Here is a 24,110-nt window from a genome sequence, read left to right on the forward strand (position 1 = left end):
TTCAAACCCAGGCAGGATGTACTGCTGCCATATTGGTTTCAGTTGATGAGTCATAAAAATTGCCTATCAAGTGAATGGGGAAACTTGCAGAAGATCTCTTGGGTTTTACAACACACACTGCTGCATCTTACCTTCTATTTAAACAAAAGAACATTCTTCACCAGTAGGGATTTCTTTTTGAATATAAATGTCCACAGTGTATCTTGAAACCTTGTCTTTAACAAAGTACTACAAGAGCCATCAATAGGAGTGAGTCTGATTCTTTCGCTGTAAACAAAACACAAATGGTTGGACCTTAAATCCTGAGTTTCTGAGTTAAAAGGTCTAGGGTGGGGCTGACATTTACATTTCTACTGAGTTACCTGATGGCTGCTGGTCCAGGGCCCACACTTTGAGAATTCTTGCTGTAAGGTAGAGGTCAGCAAACTATAGATCTTGAGTCAAATCTGGCTACCCAATTATTTTTGTAAGTAAGGGTTTCATTGAAACATAATCATGCTCATTCATATACATAATTTCTACTGCTGCTTTTGAGTTACAGTAGTAGAGTTGAGTAGTTGCAACAGAGACCAGATATTCTGCAAAGCTTAAATGATTTATTGTGTGGCCTTCATAGAAAAAGTTGTCCAAATCCTGCCCCAAGGTGTTGATGGAGGTGTGGATGTGGTCAGCCTTGGGCAGTAGAACTGCCCCCATTCTCGGCCTTCCCCTGGCTCCTGTGCCTGCCCTGCTCTTCTACTTTTGCAAAGTTGCTCTTGGAAATGGCTCTGCTCTTAGTCCCTTACCACTTATTCACTTGTTTGAACTGAAGAGGTTATTTGTACCTGAATGATTCTCTCTCATTACATGGTTAAAAAAGCCTTCTTCCCTGTGAAACACCTTTGCCATATCACGAGCAAATGGAGAGTTCATTTTGCCATGGGGCAGGGAGCTCCTGGCATTGGGTAAATCCCCCTTCTCTGTCTCAGCGTGTGGCAGGTGCCTCCCCAGAACATCTCCCTCTGCCAGAGTGCACTCACACAAGAAAAGAGAACTTTCCTTGTTTTGTAGCAGTGATTTCTCACTGTGACCTTCTGTGCTTGGCCTGAGACCTTAGCCCCAGTGGATAAAATCCATTTTTGACACTCTTACTGGGATGAAGGAGAAAAGTTAACCTCAAAGATGTTGAAATGTTTGTTCTCACTCAAACTAGTTATCAGTCTCCCACAGACAGGCCCAGGAGGAAAGTGCGATATCCTGAGATGGATACCTGGACTCCAAGATTCTTCCATGTCTCACATCTCTCCATTTCCTGCCTTTATAAGCATTACCCAGATGATTTGCGTTGTGCAGATATTTTATTTCTTGGGCTGTGCCTTGCATGAGTCTCTCTTGCCTAGAGAGTATGTCTTTCTTCTAGTCACATGGTTCCTTTCTCTGTATCCTATATTCACCTGGCACCTCCTCCAGGAGGCTGCCCCTGCTTCCCTCAGGAATGTCCAGTTGACCTTTGTTTGGGTTTGCATGATTCCCTGGCACTTCAGGATGATTGAACTTCTCCGTTGTTTTATAATCACCAGCCTCTTTCAGTCAGATTCCTCCTAGCTTATGTATTTCTCATCTCTGTATGCCCCATTCCTAGCACAATGCTAACGTTTGGGTGATATTCAAAGTTGTTTGTTAAATGAATAAATACTTCTGAGGTATGTAAAGCTGCTCTCACAGCATTCAAGCGCCCCGAATAGTAACTTGGTAATAGTTACGCCAATGTGATTTTCCCAAAATAGAATTAACAATGTAGTTATTTCTTCTTCTCCTCTACCTTTGGGAGAACTCATCCATTTTTGTAAATATAGGAATGTCACAACTTTACTGAAGATGGGTTTCCCCACCTGTCCAGTGGGTCCAATCCCACCTGTTCTTATAACCTACCAAGATCAGTTGAGGATCCAATGAGAATGATGAAGAGGAGCTTTGCAGAATGAAAGGCACTGTACAAACCTATGACATCAGTATACACACTTCTTTGAGTGCCGTGGTGACATTTAATCTTCTCTTGTTCTGGGATTCATCTTGACCTTAGGAATTCGCTCTTCAGTCTGAAATTGGATAAACAAAGGCAAAGCCTCATTCAACATCCTTTCTTTAGTCTTGGAGAGGAAAGAGGGTAATGATGATGCATTGTTTGTATTCTGTGCTTCTCACAGTTGTTAGCAAGTGTATAGAGAGAGGGCGGCTCTCAAGGCCCTATATTTTAGACATCTGTTTTTAAACTGTAGCTTTCTCTTTAGAAACACTCATTGCTTTGACATTTGCATATTTGCTACAATGGAAGGTCAATAACCGTGCAGTGTCAGAAAGTATACCCCCTTTCCACTTGCTCCCTCTGGGGAGAGGTAATTCATGTATCTTCTAACGCCTGGACCATTGTGTCACACAGGTAGAAGGGTGACTTTGAAGGCCAAGGAGGATGAAATTCTCTCACTTCACTCCAATTATGGAAACACCTACACTAAATACCACATTAAAAATTACAGTGCTTGGTCCCAAATAGACATGTGAGCATATGTCCCTGAATCAGCAGTTTCTGCCCTAGCTAAAAATGGGTCATTCTTGTCCACTTTATAACTTTGAAGCCATTTGAAAATTCCAATATTCCATTTAATCACCATGCCTCTTCTCCAATCATTCATTCATTCATACAACAAACAGAATTATTAAATTCTGAACATGTGTCTGTCAAGGGCTGAACTAAAGGCTAAGGAAAAAGCTCTGGTATCCCCCAAAGATGAGGCTGACAGCTAACAGGGAAGAGAATGTGTCTATATACAAAATTATAGATAGATAGATAGATAGATAGATAGATAGATAGATAGATAGATAGATAGATAGATATAATTGAAATAAACACAAAGTGAAATGGAGCAAAATGGCAGAGCTGCCCTTTTTAATTTTATTTTATTTTACTTTATTTTTTAAAGCCAGGACCTCTAAGGAAGTCTTGTTTTTTGTGGGAGATGATATTTGATATTTGAACTTTGACTTGAAGAATGAATTCATCACATGGATAAGCAAAAGAAGAGAGTGCTGTTAATGTAGCAGATACTGTTCAGGCAAAAGGCAGGTGGAGTAGAGTGTGTCTACTCAGGCAATGATGTGTAGTTCATTGTGGCTACAGGTTTTGGAAGTGGAGTTGGAAGAACAAGGGACAGGAAAACTAAACAGAAATTGAGTTTTGGAGGGACTTGAATTATAATGAATTTGGCTGAGCTTGTGTAAAGAAGGAGGAAACATTGAGGAATTTTAAGCTATTTCATCACAAGAAATGAGGTATTTGTGTGGGACTAGACCATCAAAATCCTTGCAATCCTTCTGACGAGTGGCCTAGCCCCAGTAACACCAAGAATTGGTCTCTTATTCTTAACTCTTATAGCCGAGTCTCTCCAGGTGAGTTTTAGAGTATACGAAATCTGTTTTTTCTGAGGTTGGCATCCTTAAAATGAGTTCTGCCTTTCCATCCTTTAGGAACTGTATACTTTAATGCTCTTGCTCCTTACAACTAACAAACCTGTTCACCATAGCTACATTTCGGTGTGAACCAAAACCAGAGGGTGACATTTTAGGATAGAGATGAATGGTGCTCATTCAGTTGTCCTCTCCTTCTTGGGCACACAGGAGGTCTTCCCAGCTTCCTTAGCACTTAGTTTGATCCATACAACTAGTTCTTGCCAATGGGTTATGAAGAGAAGGGATTGATTAACTGTAATTTTTCTGATCAAAGTACTTTAGACTGGGTATGACTTTTCCATGTCTATTTTTCCCTCCTGTCAATGCAATACTGGTAGACCCAGTGTCAAAACATGGCAGAACCATCAAGAGCTGATCCCTGAATGACCATGTGGAACAGAGCAACCTGCTGACCTGTGTCAGGATACAAGAGTCTGAAATAAACCTTTGTTATTTTATGCCATTGAGATTTTAGAATAAATCTGTCACCAGAGCTGGGGGCAGGGACATCCAGGATGTGTGGGGCCTGAAGAGTATACAATTTGAGGGGTGGGTGCTTTTATAGAAACAGACACAAAAATAATTTACCTTTGCAAATTCAACACAAATGTAGGACTGTGAAAAACTCCTTGCTAAGTCCTTCTCAGGACCTTGGTAGGGAACTGGGTAACGAGGGGCTCTGGAGCTAAGTGTCTTTAGCTTCATAGTAAGTCTGTCTCTCCCCACAGCACAGGCTGCCCTAATCTACTTTCCTAGAAATATTTTCATCCCAGGCCTTATTTTTCATTATGGAAGGAAAAGCTTTGCCTCTGATATAGGGAAATCTCTGCATCCCTTTCAAGGTAGGGAAGGTTTGGGAGTGGGGCTGGTGAATATTCCTATTCCACTCAAACTATTACTTGTGATGGTATATACACATCCACACCTGTGTGTAATCCCAACAACACCCTCTGCTCCTTTTGAAAGAGGAACCTTTGGAATTGGAAAGGATAGTTTGCCAAACACCCCAGATTTTATCCCCACAAACTTTGAGAATTTGCAGATTTCTGCCAGAAATTCTCTGTGATTTATCAGTTGATCATTTGATCCATATAGTCATTCATTTATTCAACAACTGTTTCTTGTGTCTGGTATTGTTCTAGTTGCTGGAGATATTAATATCGTGATGAACACTGTATGCATGGTGTCTAACTCCTGACATTAAGAAAATCTAACCAATTCATTGATCCATTACTATCAGAATATATGGGGCTTTAGTTAATTCTCTCTGATCCGTAGGGTAAGATTGTCTTTCTGAGCCAAATGGGTTGAATGACCTTTGCCCCTTTCCTACCTCTCATTTGAGGCACTCAAAGAGAATGAATTAGGTCATTCACGAAAATTGTTATAGCCTCAGGAAGAAAAGTGCTATTTAAATCCAAATCATTAGCACCAATAAATCTAATAATAGACATATAAATTCATAATGCATTTGAATAACTCTAAAATAAATATGTGTGGTGATTAAGCGATGCCATAATTGGAACTCTGTAGGTGGAAGTGGGATGAGGGGGAGAGAAAATCACTTTCCTTTCTTAAGGACTACCTTATTAACCATCCAAATTTGGGAAGTTTTACTTGGAAGAAGAATTGTGAGAGCATCTCTGATTACAAAGGGCAGGCTAATATGATTAGTTTCTATGAGACATTTTTGCAAGGTGTACGTGCATGTCCTTTGAATCTATTTCTCATTGTTATTATTAAAATTTTCGTTAAATTGCCAAAATCTCATAGCAGTCAAGTAGCTTTTATGGGAATAATGCTAAATGTGGAGCTTCGGTGCACTCAGGTAATGACTGAAATATGAATGGTGGTCATGGATTTGTATCCACGTGCTTCATTCTTATTGTGTGACACATAAAGGCTCAGTAGTTACAGATCTGTTGTTTTTAGTGTCAACTCCTTATTTCACCCCCAATAAGAGCTATCTTTATAACACCCACATATTTTAAATGAAAGAAAACATAAATACATGCAAACTGTCATTGGCTTTTAAGGTATTATATAAGTGATTAAATTTTATCACGAGGAGACAACTAGCTAATGGTTTTAGTGGAACACATAAAACCTCATAAAATCCAAAAGTTAAATTTTGTCATATAATGGGCATCAGTTAGAGAAACCAGCAGAGTTTCCTTTTCCCCCTGAATAAATTCTAAACAGTCCTTAGAAAATGAATTACCAGACTGCAAATCAGGATGAAATATTTTATAGCCATAAAACTCAAGCTACTTTCAGACCACTTAGTTGAAGGAGGGGAAAAAAAAAAAACAAAAAAGGGAGAGCAACTTGTCAACCCCGTTGCTGTAGTGTCACTGCCAATGGCATCCGATGCTTGGATCTGCCTCCATTTTAACGGTTTGACCTTGTTTAGAGCAACCTGAGTCCAATCGACAGGCCTCCCTCCGAACCCCCCAGCCCCAATAATAGAAAGCACACACCTCCGAGAGCGCATTCAGCTGCAGCTTTGCCAATAGAAGTAATTACATGATGAAACTATTTAACTTTGACTAAAATACTCTCACCAGGTTCTTGCAAACGGTGTGTCTTATATCTTGTCGAAGCAATTTTATATCATGCCTTTAAAGTACAGTAACGGCCCCTTGCATTGACAGAATCCTCGTAAAAGGAGGAGACCAAGACCTGGCTCATGAAGTGGTATTGATTTTCTGAGTTCCTGCTCCAGTTGCCAAAGATACAACACTGTTGTTAGGGAGAAGAGATGCTTTGGCCTTCAATATCACAGGAGGGTTCCTCAGTAAGCACAGGCATCAGGAGGCCCTGGTGATAAATAATGTATTTGGGTGATAACTGCTTGTATTACTTTGTTAGTTTTAAAGTGACTCAGCACTTGTTCATCCAAAATGCTTCTTGATGTCACCAGTGGCTGCGGCAGGCTGTTCTCTATATAAATAGTGTCCATACTCCATGAGAGTGCCTCTTGAGGATTAAATTACATGAATGATTTATGTTAGGCAGATTTTTCTAAATTTTAATCACTAAGGACAATGAACAGATTCAACTTCTAGCTAGAGTGATGGCTTCAATTTGTTGCATAAAGAGAGCTTAAACGTGTCTGCAGATCCGTAACTATATCTAATACAGGTTAAGTTAGTTTTTAGTCATTTCTAGTAAGGCCTTGTGAAAAAGATTTATAACCTTGAGCATAGCTCTATGTATGTCATTACAGACAGCAAGCAAAGGAAACCAAGCATCTTGATCAGATGCCTACAAAATATACATTTCTACCGGCCTACATAAATGCACACAACTTAATCTTTGCTTTTTTTTTTTTCAGTTTTACATTGATAAACTGCACAATGTCTAATGCTGAATAAAAGTAGGAAGATGGATCCTTGACAATTTTCAAGGAAAATTGAAAGTTACATTTTTTAATCTGTTGAGAATGTGAATACCTAAACTCAAAAACTTTTTCTTTAGTGCTGGGGGGGATGTGCTGCAGAGATGCAAATAATAGGAATGTGGTTATATTGACACGACTCGACTGGAGCACTTTTGTTTTTGCAGGAAGCTGATGGTGAGGGTGGGGGATTTGGAACAGTGGAGCCAGAGCTAGGTCTTTTAATCAGGGCACCATGCATTATGTCTCTCTGACTCCAGTCCCTACAGGGCTCACATGAGCACCCTATGAGAGAGAACGAGAGGGCACATGTGGTAACCCCTCACACAGAAGACAAAGAGGGCCAATCAGAAAAAGCAGAATCAACAACTCCACCCTCTCTCAGTTAATTAAGAAGACGTTTTCCCATTAGTTTCTCTCCCTTCTCGTTTCCAACAAACAGGAGGAGCTGGCAAGTTGGTTTTGAACAGGTGTACATGTTGTGCACTGCTTAATTTTCAGGAGTGTCACCAAAGTCACAGGGCTTTTGTTGGAATTCCTTTATTTGGTGGATGGGGTGCTATCTGCCTTGTAATCTATTTGAGTGGTGTTACTAAAATCCTGCAGTGCTCAGCCAGGTTGGCAGTATGCAGTGACCCTGGGGAAGAGAAGCTATGTCATGAGATGTTCCTACTTCAGCCTCCCCACCCTCACTCCAAGCTGTTAGAGGAAACTCTAGCATGGTCTGGGGAGAGAAGAACTTTGAACCAAAGTTGCGATTGAAGTTTTAAAATAGATGGAATGGGTATTAAATGAGACAACTCTAAGTACCAAAGGAACTTCAGACTTATGAAATCAGACCAGGATGTTGAGAAGGATTCACCAGGGAGAAAGGGGAGTTTGGCATGGTAGAGTTAGGGGTTAGATATGGCAAAAAAATTAAACTGTTTTATATTTACACCTCAATGTGTTGCAGCTCCTCTCAATAAACTAGGTACATATAAAATGAGGAGATTACTGTTTTCCTTCACTGCAGTCTGAGAATGTTTTCTTTAAGCCATAATACATATTGATTTTCTCATGAATCTAAGAAAAGTTACTTGCCTGGAAATTAGCTTTGCTTGACTTTGTGGCCCACTTCCAGTAATGAGGTTTCCTGCTTGTCCTGTCACTGCTGTGTGTCCTACTTCCAGGGGTGGGCTATCGCCTTCTCCTGTGTCTCTATCCAGTCTTGTTATGTTTTTCTACAACCTAGTGCCATTATAACTATAATCCTAATGTACTCTCGATAGTTGTCTAAATCCTCTGCTTTAAACAGAGTCTTATTTTATCTGGTGCCAATAGTTTAAGAATTTGTTGAAATTCATATGGAAAGCCCCTCGAGCTAATTTTTTTTTTTTTTTTTTTTTTTTGAGACAGAGTCTCACTTTGTTGCCCAGGCTAGAGTGAGTGCCGTGGCGTCAGCCTAGCTCACAGCAACCTCAAACTCCTGGGCTTGAGTGATCCTTCTGCCTCAGCCTCCCGAGTAGCTGGGACTACAGGCATGCGCCACCATGCCCGGCTAATTTTTTACGTATATATATCAGTTGGCCAATTAATTTCTTTCTATTTATAGTAGAGACGGGGTCTCGCTCTTGCTCAGGCTGGTTTTGAACTCCTGACCTTGAGCAATCCGCCCGCCTCGGCCTCCCAAGAGCTAGGATTACAGGCGTGAGCCACAGCGCCCGGCCCCCTCGAGCTAATTGATTTAGGAGATGCGCTATTGCAGGAACATTGAGGGCATTGCTGCTTGGTCAGCAGCCTCCTGAGACACTGTGTACCTTGTTTCAGGTGGAAAGAGGCATTTTGTCTCTTGGTGGTCCCAGCATCACCCAGCATTTACCATTTGGTTTCTGAGGAGTGCTGTGATTCGTGGGTCCAATCGTGTTCTCATTCTAAATGTTCTGTCATCTTAGATGGACGATCTAAGGATAGTTAAGGGTCCATTAGCCTGGGGCAAATGAGGAGGTGATGCCCTCTGAAACTTGATGGAGGTCAGGTAAGGACAAATGAAAGATAACACTAATTCACACAGTGGGTAATAAAACGAGGGACCTCATTATCCTAAAAGGTGATACTGGCAGGAAATATAAATGGATTTTAAAAGGATTTGGACAAATTTATGAATGACAGAATCATAAATGGTTCTAGAGGGAAGTGGGATGCAGTCAGCCTTTAAGGTGGGTGTCAGAGAGGACAGTCATGTTTTCTTGGGCCCTGCCCTTTCGAGCTTCTCTTGGCAATAGGACCCAGAAATAAAGGGAATATGGGAATGGGTGGTCAATCTGTTCCCAGCTGAGAAACATATAGATAGCAGAATGTTGTGGTGGGGAGAGAATAGGCTTTGGAGCCACACTACTTTTCAGCTAGATAACACTGGGAAAAGTCAATTGGCTGAGAAAAGGAGGGATAAAATGTGTAGGGTTTCTTTGTAGGGTTTTGAGGATCAGAGAGATTGTATATAAACTGCATTACAAGTCCAATGCATGGTATGCACTCAAAAATTGTAACTATCATTCTGATAAGTAAATCCATTGAAAAGTGACACCCTTCACTACTGTCCAAGCACTGTCATCTGTGCTGGCAGGTGGTTTCATTACATCACTAGATACTTCATCTACGGAAGAGCATATTTTATTAAAAGACTATTACCTGTGGAGTCTCAGTGAGCTGGCATTGCTTTGAAGAGATTGTTTCTAAGAGCGGCTTTACATATTGTGATTCCTTGATGTAATTTCGGAGACTGTGGGATGTATTAGGTGCCCACACCCCTGTCTTGTGCCTCTTCCACCTGTTACCTTCTTGGCGAATTTCTTGTGTGAAGGACGGGACTTCCTACAGCTCTGAAAGCTTTCCAAATTTCTTTTCGAGGAAAGAAAAGGTGCATCTAGTGAGACCCCCTCACCAGCATCACTGCCACTACCAACCTGCATAAGAATTTGAACTTTGAGAAGTATATAAACATAAATAAATAAAAATCTTTTTATTACTAAGGATGGTGAGATTTAGAGGTAGATGACAGTTTTTTGGTTTTTTTTAAGGAAAATAATCTTAAGACTCTTATTTCCTGAGGAAGGCAAATTCCTCTGGACCTATTATTGAAAATAATTAAGAGAAAATAGTTGCATAGTTCTGCATAACAAAAAAAAGAACACATAATATTTGAGTTTTACAGTAGCTGTCGGTAAAAGAGAGGGGCACAGACCTTTTGCTTGGGTATCTAGGGAACAAAATGACTGGTGAGAAATTCCCTGGAACAGCGATGGCCAGGGGACTTAAAGATTAATGATATTTGGTGTTCAATTTTAGGGTGTGTTTATTTTGCGCTGTGCCATGGTCTCCTCTCTTTCACCCAAACTGTAAATTAAAGTTAGTCACACACAATGGCTTTGTATTGATAGTACTTTGGAGAAACCGAGAGGATGGAGATGATGATGCATATGGGTGGGTACAGTGGTCAGGAAAGAGGAACATGACTGTAAGTGGGAAGAAATCCATAGGAGTGTCCAGGAAAATGGGACTCCTCTTCCCTTCCTGGAGACTCCTAACTATGTTGGGGATTAAACAACATTTCCATGGGGAGGACTGGGCTGAGTCTAGGAAATCTAAAGGGAAAGATGTCCCTAGAAGATGGGAGGACTTGGGGCAATCACATTGTAGGGCTGTTATCAGTAGAACTCGATTGAAATGAATGTGACTTTAAGATCCCAAAGACGATGATATATTAACATGTTAATTTTACCACTGTCAATTATGGAGACACAGACCAAAGTACATAACACTAGCCAAATTAATACTCTATTATATGTGCACAGTGCTCAAAACTTTACAAAGCACTTTCACCTCTGAAGTAGATAGCAAATTATGGAAATTTTTATTTTTGTACCAAATTTAGGTATCCAGGAATCTCACTTTTCAAGAAGTTATACTTCACTGTGTGCAGGTAATGCTTTGGATATTTGTTTAGGGTTAAACACTTGACTCACAGAGTTGGTTAGAAAACCCATATCGAGTGAAATGTTGGTTTTGTTACAATTTATGAACCCTGGTATTCAACATTAATATAGAAAATGTAGAGAGGACATTTGCTGAGCTGAATGCACAGGTCTCTGGTATCCTGGACACACAGAACAATATGTAAAGTAATAGCAAAAACAAACAGCTTAGGAAAAGTAAATCAAGGTATCTTTGTAATTCCTGAAAAGGATTTACAACCTATATAAACATGAGTCATAAACCCATTGGCAAATATATCCAAGCTCTTTCAGGAAGATGTATCGTTTATACATGGGAACTAAAAACTCAGGATTAAGAGAAAGAGTCAACAACAGAAAAAAGATTCACATTACTCAGAACACATAATATCATGGTAAATGATTATCCTGATATTTTAGTTATAGATATTTGATTTTAATTTCCTCAGCACCTGTGCTGACTTTCTAGGGACAAGGCATGCCAGTAATCCTCTCAGAATTTGGGGGGTTATATGTCCTTATTGAAGGTCTTCTCTATAAAATGTTGGAACAGTCCCCTGTTAACTTCCTACTGTATGCTCACTAGAAAGTGTCAAATTGTCTCCATCAAGTGGGATATGAAAGCATCTAATCCAAGCCTAGTGACGTACTAGCTGAGTAGCCTTGAACAAGCTGCTTATGTTCATCCATTTATTTATTCAGTTAATCAGTAGAAATGTATTGATTGCCTATCCCATTTAAAACACCATATTTGCTACAATGGTCAACACAATCATGAGAATACATGACACTTGCCCACAAGTAGCTTACCATCTAGCTTACTTGAACTCAAACTCAAAACTGGGAAGAAGGGCGGGCGCGGTGGCTCACGCCTGTAATCCTAGCTCTTGGGAGGCCGAGGCGAGCGGATTGCTCAAGGTCAGGAGTTCAAAACCAGCCTGAGCAAGAGCGAGACCCCGTCTCTACTATAAATAGAAAGAAATTAATTGGCCAACTGATATATATATATAAAAAAAAAATTAGCCGGGCATGGTGGCACATGCCTGTAGTCCCAGCTACTCGGGAGGCTGAGGCAGAAGGATCGCTCGAGCCCAGGAGTTTGAGGTTGCTGTGAGCTAGGCTGACGCCACGGCACTCACTCTAGCCTGGACAACAAAGCGAGACTCTGTCTCAAAAAAAAAAAAAAAAAAAAACTGGGAAGAAGAGCTTACAGCAGTATCTGGCATCCAGCAGGTCCTCTAATAATTATGTCTAATGAGTGACAAAAGAAAACCCAGAAAATATGCAAGTACAAAATAAGAAAGAAATGCACACACACACACACACACACATATGTCTTTAATATATTGGTGTATATCCATTCAAATTATTTTCTATGTGTATGGAAGAATGTATTAGATGGGCTTATGCTATACATACTGTTTTGCAATCTGATTTGTCTACTTATAATATATATACTGAACAATATTTAACAATAATATTAGTTAATACTTTATTATAAGCTAAACATTTTAGTTTTTCTAAAAAATTTCTTATGATAAACAAGATCTGTGATAAACATCCCTTTCTTACTCAATCCCCTACCAGAAGTTTAATAGTCTCCTGGGTCACTTTTTACACCTTTGTCTATGCATGTTTTATTTAATCATATAAGGATTTTATTGTTGCTTTTTACATAGGATATATATGCATGTATATGTGTGTATATGTGTGTGAATATATGTTTATGTATGTAAGTATGTATACGAAATGTGCTTTTTAAACATTATGTTATGGGCACCCACAGATCAATAGGACCTAGATAATAGTAATTGTATACTATGTTATGTTATGAATATACACATTTTATTTAGCTATTTCCCCACTGATGGGTATTCAGATTATTTTTACTTTTTTTTAAACCAGTTTAAAACCAATTGTCCAATAAATGTGTTTGTATTGTATCCTTGTGGACTGATATATCTACAGAACAGAATCCTAGAAGAAAATTGCTGAGATAAAAGTGTCTGTTTATTTTTAATAAATATTGACAGCAGCTTGTTTTCCAAAGAAAGCTTAGTAACCTGTATTTTACCAGCAATGTATAAGAGGGCACAGTCCCTCACATCCATGGGAGCACTCTGCACTGTCCCACGATGAGCTTTCAGGGACTCTTCCTGCCCTCTTAGTGACGCACAGTACCTTTGCTTGGATTTTAGGCCCTTCATAACATGAATTCAGTGTAACATTTGGGTATTAGTCCTCATAACTGTTCTGTCTTATGGAAATCCTTTACTTTAGCCAATGAGTTGCATTGTTTCTGAAACCAAATTTGTCTCTTCTTATTCCTTAACCTTTCTGCTCAAGTCTTTTCTTCCATCTCTATTTGGGTTTTTCTTCCATTCTGCCACCTCTCTCTTTCTGTTAAATTCTTCCTTATTCTTCAAGCTCTGTATTTTCCTTCAGTGTCCCTGAGATCCTCAACTAATGGTGTTCCTTGCCAATTTTTCTATTCATCATGTTTTATTCATGTCTGTCTTGTGGCATTTTTATGTAATACACTGAATGGTAGAGAGTTCATTATGAACTTGCTATTTGCCCATCCTAAATAGTAACTACTCTGAAGACAGAGGATCTGTCTCTTCATTAGTATTTTTTTAGATTGACACTTAAATTTTTTTATCATATTAAATTAAAGAATCAATGAAAGAGGTATTACAATTTACTCAATAAATACAGGGAACAAGGCAGAAGAAGCATTAAAAAATAACGAATGTATTTCACACCTGAGTTACTAGGTGTGTGGGTGTTCCTCTCTTTAAAACCCCAAAAAAGAGGAGAACACAGTTTGGAGATGAAGATAACATGTTAGGCAGGATCCAGTTTGGGTACCATTGGAGCATCCAGGTGGCAGTATACGATAGGAGATGTCTGCATGCAACACTGACTTTAGAGAAAGTTGGAACTTGGAATACAGATATAGACTTTCACCAATTTATTTCATATGCTTTTATTTTGAGGCTGGAATGAGGCAATGCATGAGTAATAAACAGGGGAAATGATTATGATTATTATCTATATGTAAACACTGTCCTAAATGAAATTGGTAAGAAACTGGCCAAAAAGTTTCAGCTTGCCATTATTCATTCCAGGGATCACAGATAGTGGTAGTCTTATCTTCTCAAGTGAGGCAAGTTGGTGGTAGTCACAATTCTGGTTTGTTTTTGGTAAATATTGCTCTTGGTTCTCTCCAAGGCTGGGTGACATTCAGTGTCTGTCCCATAACATGCTCAGCCATTCAAGTTTGCAAAATACTGAAATTCTTCCCTATGGGATGTTAAATCATTTATATACCAAGTCCCATAAGTGCCCCCTTGCCATCACCCTGGCATCCCGACCCTTCTCTTAGAACTTCTCTTTCCTCACCTCCCACCACCTTCCTACCCCACTTTGGGCTTTTTCAAGATCTGGCAACTAAAGTGTTAATAACTTACAAGATAAGGTCCTCCATGACCCTGTTGTAGCTCTGGGCCTGGTGGGGTTTACACACAACTGGATCATCCCTCGATGCCCAGCTGTCACGTCTTTGAATCCACACATAGTGTGGTCCAGGCTTTTCCTTCCTTATTTGAACAAGGAGTTACTCGCTTGTCCATCTGAACATGAACCTTTTTCATCCATAGAGAACTGCTCAGTCTTGATAGGTGGTTAATACATCAAGCCAGAACTGCAAAAGCTAGCAGTGTTGGAGACTAAGAGGTTCACTGGGCATATTGTGAAGAAAATTTATCTCTGAGAGGGAAAATATATGCAAGCCCTGTTTGTTTCAATGTTTGCATTTAAAAGTGCCGAAGGCTACTTAATGACAGACGAAGAAGAAGGCTCATTTGTGAATTTAAATCTGATTTATTTTAATAGGGTTTTACTGAGGAAAGCACTGAGGGAGACTGTGCTACTGCTGTTGCTGGTGTTATTTAACCTATCTATACTTTCTAATAAAAAAAAAAGCTGAAGAAATAAAAAAAAAAACTATTGATCTTTATCTATTGACTTACTTGTGAGTATAGTTAAAGTCGACACAGATCAATCACAATAAAGTTAAATGGATGATATAGTGTAACCTGCCCTGGGATTGAAAGTAGAGTTTTAATTATGAGAATGTTAGCATTTTCCTGTATGCAGATTGGGTAGGAATGGGATTTTCCAACTACCCAGGAACACTGATGGTGGAGGTGACAGAATGCTTACCATCTCCACACATTCTTCAGCAAACTTTCCAGCCTCCTTGGGGAGCAGAGAAAAGAAGAGGGAAAAGAAAGTCAAATAGCCATTCTCAAATTTCTCATTAAATCTCTGCTTTGCTCTTTTCCTCTTTGGAGATCCTAAGTGACATTAATATATGACATTGTTCAGAGAGAGGAAGGGAGATACAACGCAGGTAGTGAAGCAGCCTACAAAAAGCAGAATAGCCACCTTAAGCTTGAAAAGAAAAGACTGTAGCTTCTATTGTACACATCTACCCCATATGCCACAAATGGGACAGCCATTTCCCCTCTGGCTTCTACTCCCATCCCTTTTCTACGCTTCTAACCAGTCAAGAAACATAGAAAAAAGTCTCCTTTAGAAAAAAGAACATTACCAGTGGAAGAGTTCTCAACTTTTCTTTTGGAGTTGACGTGGGACCAAACAGCTCAGATGGCAAAGTCACCTGGCTAATAACAGTTTTCTCTGTCTCTTATGCAAAGGAAGGTGGTTATTAGTGTCTCTGATGAGCAGGGTGTATGTTGTGTCTTGTTGCTCTGACACTGAGGACTGTCTTTGCCCTGAGTCATTCACACATTCCTTCTTAGTCCCTCTTAGAGCCAATATCAGATTTAGCTGAAATTAGGCAACTGGTGGAAAGCAATGGCTACAGATCAACTAAGGGGTCTCTGTGAGGCATGAAGCTAAATACTTTTGCCTCATTAGGTAAGTGTTCTGAAGTGGACTCAATATGCATGTTGATCTTTTCATGGATGCCTGTCCCAGGGATCGCAGAACTTATGGCTACTAATAGTAACTGTGTGTCCAGGTAGCTTGGAATTGCAGTGCTTATAGCCTCATAGGAGAGAATTATGTATACTACTTTGTTGTTGGTGAATAAAATACTGCCATGCATATCTTTTGTATTTGATTTTAATCCTAAAGATCTCAGATCTTAAGATCAATAACATTAATAGAATTTGAAAATAAGTATATGCTCCTGGTTTGTATTGTAATCATATGAGATTTAAAATCATCTAAAAATTTTGCCGGTGCTTGACAACATGTTTTCTGTCCTGCGTATGGGCATTTCTCCTCCCCATTCCCTCTTAAAAAAACAGAGCTGACAGGAACCGTCTGCCTGTGCTTTTATGTAAAGGTGAAAGAAATAGGGCTGCTTTTCAGGGAATAAATGTTTCTTTGATTTCCTTTTCTTTTTCAATTGGTCACCATTAATTTTAAACTTTTCTGGCGTTTTCCAGGCAATAAGAAGATGGAAGGGAGGGGCCTATAGAGGGGGATTCTGGCCTGGCTCTCTCTACAAAGTGTTCACAACTGGTTGTCCATTTTGAAACACAGCCTGCCTACATACAAAGAGATCACCACCATCTTTCACATTCAAAGACAATTGACAGTTGGTCCAAATGTGGGAAATAAGGGTCACAGAAATTTCTATAAAGGGCAGAATTAATGTGATTCTGGCCACTGCCAATGCTGTATGAAAATACCAAGTTTTGTGCAAAAAAAAATCAGCTTAGAATGCACGCCTATATCACTAGGAAAAAAAGCCCCCAATCTCTTTTGGGATACCTAAAAATCTACAATGGCTAACTCATTTTTAGTGAGTGGTGGCTTCAAGCTTCTCATCATCAGTCACTTAAGAGGTTTATCATGAAGCTCATAGCATTTTGCTTGTGCCAGGAGTTAGAATGTGGAGCGTATTTGGAGGAAGAAAATTGTTTCTCAGCAAATACCATGCTGTAAATAAATTATTTTTGAAAGGCTATTTAATTTATTTATTTTGATGAAAAGCAAGTCTAGTTCCAATGTTTAGAGATATTTGGAAATTCCTGCTTCATGTAAAAATAACAGGACCTCATGGAACTCTTTTTCTTGTTGGTTTGTTATTTTTCTTTAAATTCCTTTTTTTTTTTTTAGATTTGGTATACATGAGCCAGTATTTGCTATACATTCATCAAATGTTGATGAATAGTGTATTAATTAGGATTGCATTCAGCTGCTAGTAATGGGGGGAAAGGCAGTAGTTTAGGAAGAGAAACACATGCTTATTTCTCCCTGACATGAAGTTCTGGAGGAATGAGATCCAGAGCTGTTATAGCTACCCTGTTCCCCCATGATCCTTCCAGCTTACAACTTCACTACCCCTAGACTAGAGTCCCCAACCTCACACTCTCCTGAAGCACTGGTGATGCAGGCTTCAAGACAGAGGAAGTGTGGAGAAGAAGAGAACAAAGTAGATACACCTGTTTCTCTCTTTCAAGAGAGGGTGACTATTCCTCACTACTAAGAGGCCATGAACTACAGTCTTAATTCTGTGGAGTCCTGGTTAAAGATTCTGTCACTCTGGTGAAATGGGAGACCATGTATTGGAGTACTACTAACATTCTCTTTTGCAAGCTATTTCCCTGATTGAGACATGTGAAAATAACAGAGGGGATGTAGGATAGTCCCATCCCCTATTGCTTCAAGGGATACTTTGGAAAACAGAGTAGAACTGCCAAGCATACATGGAATTAGCTACATGAATGCAACATAAGTCATCATTTTATTTGTTCTGTGATAGTGTAAAGTTGCTAAATGTCATCAAGAGGGAAAATACTAAGCCAAAGAAAACTGTGAGTTGTTTGGTATAATTCAGCCAGTGAGTTTTATTTACCAGATTGGTGTTCTGCACACCTCACTTAAATGTGTTTGTTTATATCAGAACTTGCTATGATTATGCAGTTTTAGACACAAATGTTATAGTCTCCTTCACTATTTCCACATTTTGGCCATGGTAACTTGTGGTTTCATTTATAGCACCTGTGATTATTTGAAAATTACATCAATATTTTGTTTGTTTCTCCATTATAATATCTTGGGTCTCTCTCTCTCTCTCTCTCTCTCTCTCTCTCTCTCTCTCTCTCTCTCTCTCTCTCCCTCCTCTCTCTCTCTCCTCTCTTTCTCTCTCTCTCCCTTCCCCCCCCCACACCTTGTGATCCAATGTCTTCCACAACCAATTCACAAATTTTTGTTTCATTTTGGGTAAATTGAAGGAAGGTCATCTGTATGCCCCTTGGTTAGGAGAAACAATCATTCAATACCAACACATGATCAGGACCATGGACAGCAACATGCAAATCCTCCCTTCCCAAATCCACACTCCTGTAAAAGCTTTATATGTATAAATGTTGTGCTAGCCCTGAGGCAGTAGAGATTCAAGTCAGAGAGTTTGGGAGGGGGAAACACTAGGGGAAAAGTCAGGAGTGCCTACGTAGCTTCCTGCCCAGTCCTTCCCACCTTCCCTCACTCCTACCCCCATCTCATTGACCAGAGAAGTTTCTCTCCTCAACTCTTTCTTAACCATTAATTAATGTCCAGCGTCCACCTCTATTACCAGACCTTGGAAAGAGTGATACACTCAAGATGATTTCTCATAATTTGACCAGAATAAATGTCTTCAGTATTTTTGCATCCTAATGGTTTTAGGTTTGTTTTCAATTCAAGTGAATGAACAAGGCATAATTCAGCTCATTTGATATATTGCCAAGATTAATTAAGAGGAATGCCTAGACTCCTGAGTCACTGGATCCTGTTTGTTTATTGCTCACCTCAGATGTAACTTCTTCTAATGGTTCTGATCATTCCTTCATCTTCATACTCATTTTTTATATAGTGACATTATAGTCCAAGTCCTTATTTGGTAGATAATTAATTTAAAGCCCAGAAAAATCATGTAATAACCTCAGTTGCATGAAAGATTAGTGGAAGATTTGGGCATGGATTCCTTGTTTCCTCACCCCACACCCACTCTGATGTACTCTAACACATTACTTCTTTGAGCCATGAACATTAATCAGATACAAGATGGCTATATCCACATAGTTTATGGTCACCCTGAAAAATATTTAGCTTAACTACCTCTCAGACTTCTCAAACACATGATAGCTTTTACTTCATTACCCATAATCTGGTACTCTTTCATTTTGCTTATCATCCTTTGAAAGTAGAACTTTCGAGTATCACATGCTATCTATTATCAATGAACAACCTAGTCTATAAGCTGGGACTTAGCAGCTAGATAGTGGTGAACTATGAGCCAATTGCAGTGCTGGGACCAGGAGCTCTCATTCAGGTGTCCTGAGCCAGAGCTCAATTTTTAAAAGCCCCCTCCCTGGGCTCTGTGGTTAAATCCTTGCTTTGGCTAATGGTGATCTGTGGCAACCTGTGACCGTGTGTACTCACTTCTGCTGTAAAATGGACCTATTAGAGACTTCTTATAAATTTTCCAATTTAGAAAATTCCCAAATAGAGGACTGAAAGAATTCTGGAGTGGGCATGATTTCAAAAATAAAATTCTAGAAAATTTAAAAAACACAGTCATTTCACTCCTTTTTCTTTTTAATTCAATACAGTGTCCTGGCTATGTGGGGGATTTTTGTTTGTTTGTTTGTTTGTTTGTTTGATTCTCATTTTTGTTGTTTTTCTCCTTTCTCACTGAAGGCCATATCTAACCATATCCACCCAGCCTTCATAAGAATGCTGAGTTGTCATGCAGGAGTTTTACCTCACACTGGGGAGATATTAGTTGATAAGATCCACCTTGTTCAGATTTATTGCTTTAGCATATTTCATGCTAAAAATATTTTTTCTACCATCTGCTAAGATTAGCACTCTAGTGGTATAATAAATTTACTCACCCTGTTTCTGTGATGTAGTTTGGAACCAACTTTATACTTTATTCGGCCTAATTGAAAATAGGATAAGATAAATGATGCACTTTGAATTTCTCTCTCAGACATACCATTGTTCATTACTTCAACAGAGTGTGAGCACATCTGATGATAATTTTAGTGGTTCAGTAAGACATAAGTTCCCATGGCAAAAATACAGCATTAGCTATTGTCATCATCCAATAGAGTCTTGTAAAAAATATTTAATATTGTTGTGCCCTCAAATGAAATATTGTTTTTCATTTAAATTCAAAATTGCTGGCCATCTTTTCAAAACAGGCTATGAAAAGAAATATATTTCAGTGGAAATATGGGACGTGGTATTCATTTACATCTGAGGCTCAAACTGAAGGCCAAATTTAGAATTTGATATATTCTCAGCTTATTGGGAAATTTGGATTTCCTTCTCTTATTCAGTCTTCTAGTTGGGCTGGAGTTGTTTTGACCATGTTGAAAGAGAGGGAAGAATATTTAAGGTGTTTATTATGTTAGGCTGTTATAGATTCGTACCCTTGGGTAGTTTCCACCTACTTTGATCATGGGCTTAACTATGAGACTTGCGTTATCCAAGAAGACACCAGTAAATGTGATACAAGTAGAGGCTTTTAAAGTGTTTGCAGATTGGGACTTGGAGCAATGTTGCCATGTTAAGAAGCATGGGCTGCTGGAGGGAGGTGGCCTGGCTGACAGATGGTATCAACTGCTAGACATGTGAATGAGGCCGTAGTAGATTATCCAGATCTTATTGAACCACCCGATAACTATAACTGCATGAGTGGCCCCTGGTAAGGCTAGTGGAAGAATTCTCTGAGCTCAATCTAAATTGTTGATCCATGAAATGATGAATAAATAAAATTATTTTTATTTACTTATGACTCTAACACATTTTTAAAAAATTAAAATTGTGGTAAAATTGTAATTTAAAACCACAGGTTTCTGGGATGATTCGTTATGCACCAATAAAACATAGAACCCTACTCTACTGCTAACAAACACAGAACTTTGTGATTAGGATCAAGACTAATGGAAAGACTAAACCCTAGATAAAGTTGCAGTTATGGCTAAATGGAGGTCACTAAAGAGACAGAAATGTAATGAAAGATCAGGAGAAGAAGAAATGGGAACCAAATGTATTGCTTATTACTATTTATAAGCATTATGTACTTCAGTTTCCTCACCTGTAAAAAGGGGATGAGAAGAGCATGTATCTAATAAGGACTAAATAATTCACATAATGCACCCGAAACAGGGCTTGGCACAGAGAAATCATGCAAGAAATATAACCTATTACCATCCTGTGCAAATAAAAATCCTATGTAAATAAATATGAATATGTGCTTGACTAAGTTGAATAAAAATCTCCTTGGAGCCCTTAAGCCAAGACACAATAAACAAGAGTGATTAGATTTTGTGATTCTGGATTAGTTCACAGGTGATGAGGATGTCATGCCCCAGCTGCAGAGAACTGTTTATAGGTTGGCCACTGGGCCCTTTCCAAATTCCTCTGTAGAAAGGTTAGTTTTAAATCAAGTTAACAATGCAGCTGGAGTTAGGTTTTCAAAAGAAACTGTTCACTCCCCAAGTTACCAATTTGACCAATCTTCATATACCTTCAGACATCAGAAAAGAAAAATAATAACACATATTGTAACAGAAGAAATACCCCTACCTAGTCCTATTTTACATGTCTGACCATCTTTCCAATCTAGAAGGAGCTATAAAACAATTACTATGTTAAGTAAAATTATTGAAAATAAATAAAATCTAGGTACTTAGACGGACAGGATGGTGACAAGGAGATGGCAGGAGTCTGTATTTGAGGACGAGTCTCTGAACATAGACATATTCAGTGTGGAAAGAAGGTTTCCTCTACATGATGTTTTTAGTTGCCAAAAGGTAATTTATTGTGATTTATTGTGATTATTTGAATCATGGATGTGCAGCCCATATTTAAGGGAGGGAAAATGTTACCATTTTTTTCTGGCCAGAGCCTTGAGGCTCTATTGGAATGTCACAGTGCTTGGTGAATCCCTCCTCTCTTCCTTTCTTCCTCCCTCCTCTTCGTTCTCACCTTCTCTCCTCCCCTCCTTTTCTCCTCTTTCTCCCTGCCTTCCTGCTTGCCTTCTTTCTTTCTTGTAGGTGTTCATGACTGGGAGAGAAGGAAGGTATATGTTTATTATAATGTTATCATCTGCTCGACTGTTTCTTTCTCAGTCATTAAAAAGTGAAATCAACACCTAATTTAGCCTTTCTATTGCCTCCCCTTTATTACCTCTTCAATTTGGGAAACGTGTGTAGGTGGGAGATAGAAAAACCAAATGTTCTTATTTGTTTGTAACAGCAGCATATCATGAGACTGGCCCTGGGGTCCAAAAAGGATGGGTTCAAATCCACGCACAGTACTTTATAGGAGTCTGACGCTGGGCAGACCAATTAGTGTCTTTGAGGCTCAGTTCTCCATCTGTTAAATGAGGTTAATAATTTCCACCTGGAAGAGGGTTGCGGTGATTAAACAACCTCCTATATGCAACATAAACAGTGCTCAAAAAACACTCAGGATGTTATCATTTCATTTAATAGAACATCTTTATCCACCTACCCCACATCACTTACGACTGACTAGTGTAACACAGCTGACCAGGGAGAGAGTTAAAGGCCATGTCCATGCATCAACACACGCCTTAGTAAGTGCTAATCTCAAACTTGTGGCCACAGATGCAATCGCTCTAACATCCTGGTCTCACCAATCAACAGGCTGCTTTCAACCTGTAGCTGCTTTAAAATGAAAAGCGGCAGAAATGACATTTATAATCATCATGACATGTTATAGTTAGAGAAGATGCTTAGAGATGATTAGTCCAACCTGCACTTTTTTCAAACCTATATTATCCAATACAGTAGCCACTTGCCACATGTAGCCACCAAACACTTGGAATATGGCTAATCTGAATTGAAGTGTGCTCTAAGTGTAAAATACACCCTGGATTTCAGAGTCTTAGTATAAAAAATAAATGTAAAATGTTAAATTGATAATTTTGTATGGATTACATGTTAAAATGATGACATTTTGGATATGTTAGGTTAAATAAGATATTAAAATTAATTTTGGCTTAAAATTTTTTTAATGTGGCTACTAGAAAATTTAAAATTAAATATGGGTTTGTATTTGCAGGTCACATTATGATTTTATTGGACAGCACTGTTTCAAACAAAACAAATTAGACATAGAGCTGAGAAGTGACTTGCCCAAGACAGCTCAGCTTTCATCACCAGAACACAGGTGTGATTCCAGATTCCCTAACTTGCAGTATTTCTCTCAACATGCAACTTTCTCCTGCTAAGAATTTTTTTTGAGACTGTAGAATTGGGTCCCTGAAGATGTGTGGGTCCCTGAAAATTGAGGTTTCTTTGGAAAACACTGCCAGCATCTCTGTGACCAGCTGTGCTTTTTTTTTTTTTTTTTTTTTTGCTTTTTTTTCTTTCTATTGCACTGCCTTGGAGACTGTGCTGCTGTTATCCATTTCTTGCGTCAGTTACAGAAATTGGTATTGTATCTAAAACAATTGCTGTTATTAACAGGTTAAGCTGCTGGGATGTTAAAATAAAGGCTGCCCAGCTTTAGTGCATTTTGTTGTAATCATCTCCCAGATGCCTTGTCGGAAATCAATTCAAGTTCAAAACTGGCTGGAATTGGGAGGTCAAGGCTTTGGCAGACTAAATATTTTATCTTCTGCTCATGTCTGGAGCTTTTAAAGATGTGGATTGGGGGCTCTTTTCTCATACCCCATCTGGACAAAGATGATTGGCTTTGCCATTTTGCCCAGGTTAGGACAAGGTTAAAATCAATTATAATCAATTATTAAGAGTCTTCTGTGGCCACATTGCTTAAAAGGGGATTTTAAAAGTTTCTCAGTTCTGAAACATGCATATCTTAGTTGCTACTGGAGATGTTGTTATTCCAGAATGTCAAATATAGATGTTATCAGCATCAACAGTAAATACACAGAATTTCTACATCCTATTTCCTTGATACCTATGTTTCAGGACAATGAGAAAAGCCTAAAAAGGCTGAGATAGTCATAGTTGCTGTACCAAATTGAAAAATCTTGTTATTTCTCATATGTGTTAGACAACTATAGCTATTTATAATTTGGTCACATTGTCACATTATTTCCCACAGATTTATTGAGATGCTCTCTACAGTTCTTATGTGATCATTTGCAGTGTAAAATGCACATGTGACTGCTCAATCTAAGGTAGGTTGAAAGAATCATAGAT

General features: G+C 38.9%; 1 long non-coding RNA gene across 2 annotated transcripts in view; it reads left to right on the forward strand.

Moving 5' to 3' along the window:
• LOC105862338 (uncharacterized) overlaps positions 1 to 24,110 on the forward strand; it is a 344,304-nt gene that overhangs the window by 291,642 nt on the left and 28,552 nt on the right. For both annotated transcript variants that reach the window (XR_012918561.1, XR_012918562.1), the window contains exon 3: positions 24,013 to 24,088. This is a non-coding gene — a long non-coding RNA (uncharacterized LOC105862338). The remainder of the gene's footprint in view (positions 1 to 24,012; positions 24,089 to 24,110) is intronic.

The sequence above is a fragment of the Microcebus murinus genome, chromosome 3, assembly GCF_040939455.1.
Source record: "Microcebus murinus isolate Inina chromosome 3, M.murinus_Inina_mat1.0, whole genome shotgun sequence".
In the NCBI taxonomy this organism is placed as follows: Eukaryota; Metazoa; Chordata; class Mammalia; order Primates; family Cheirogaleidae; genus Microcebus; species Microcebus murinus.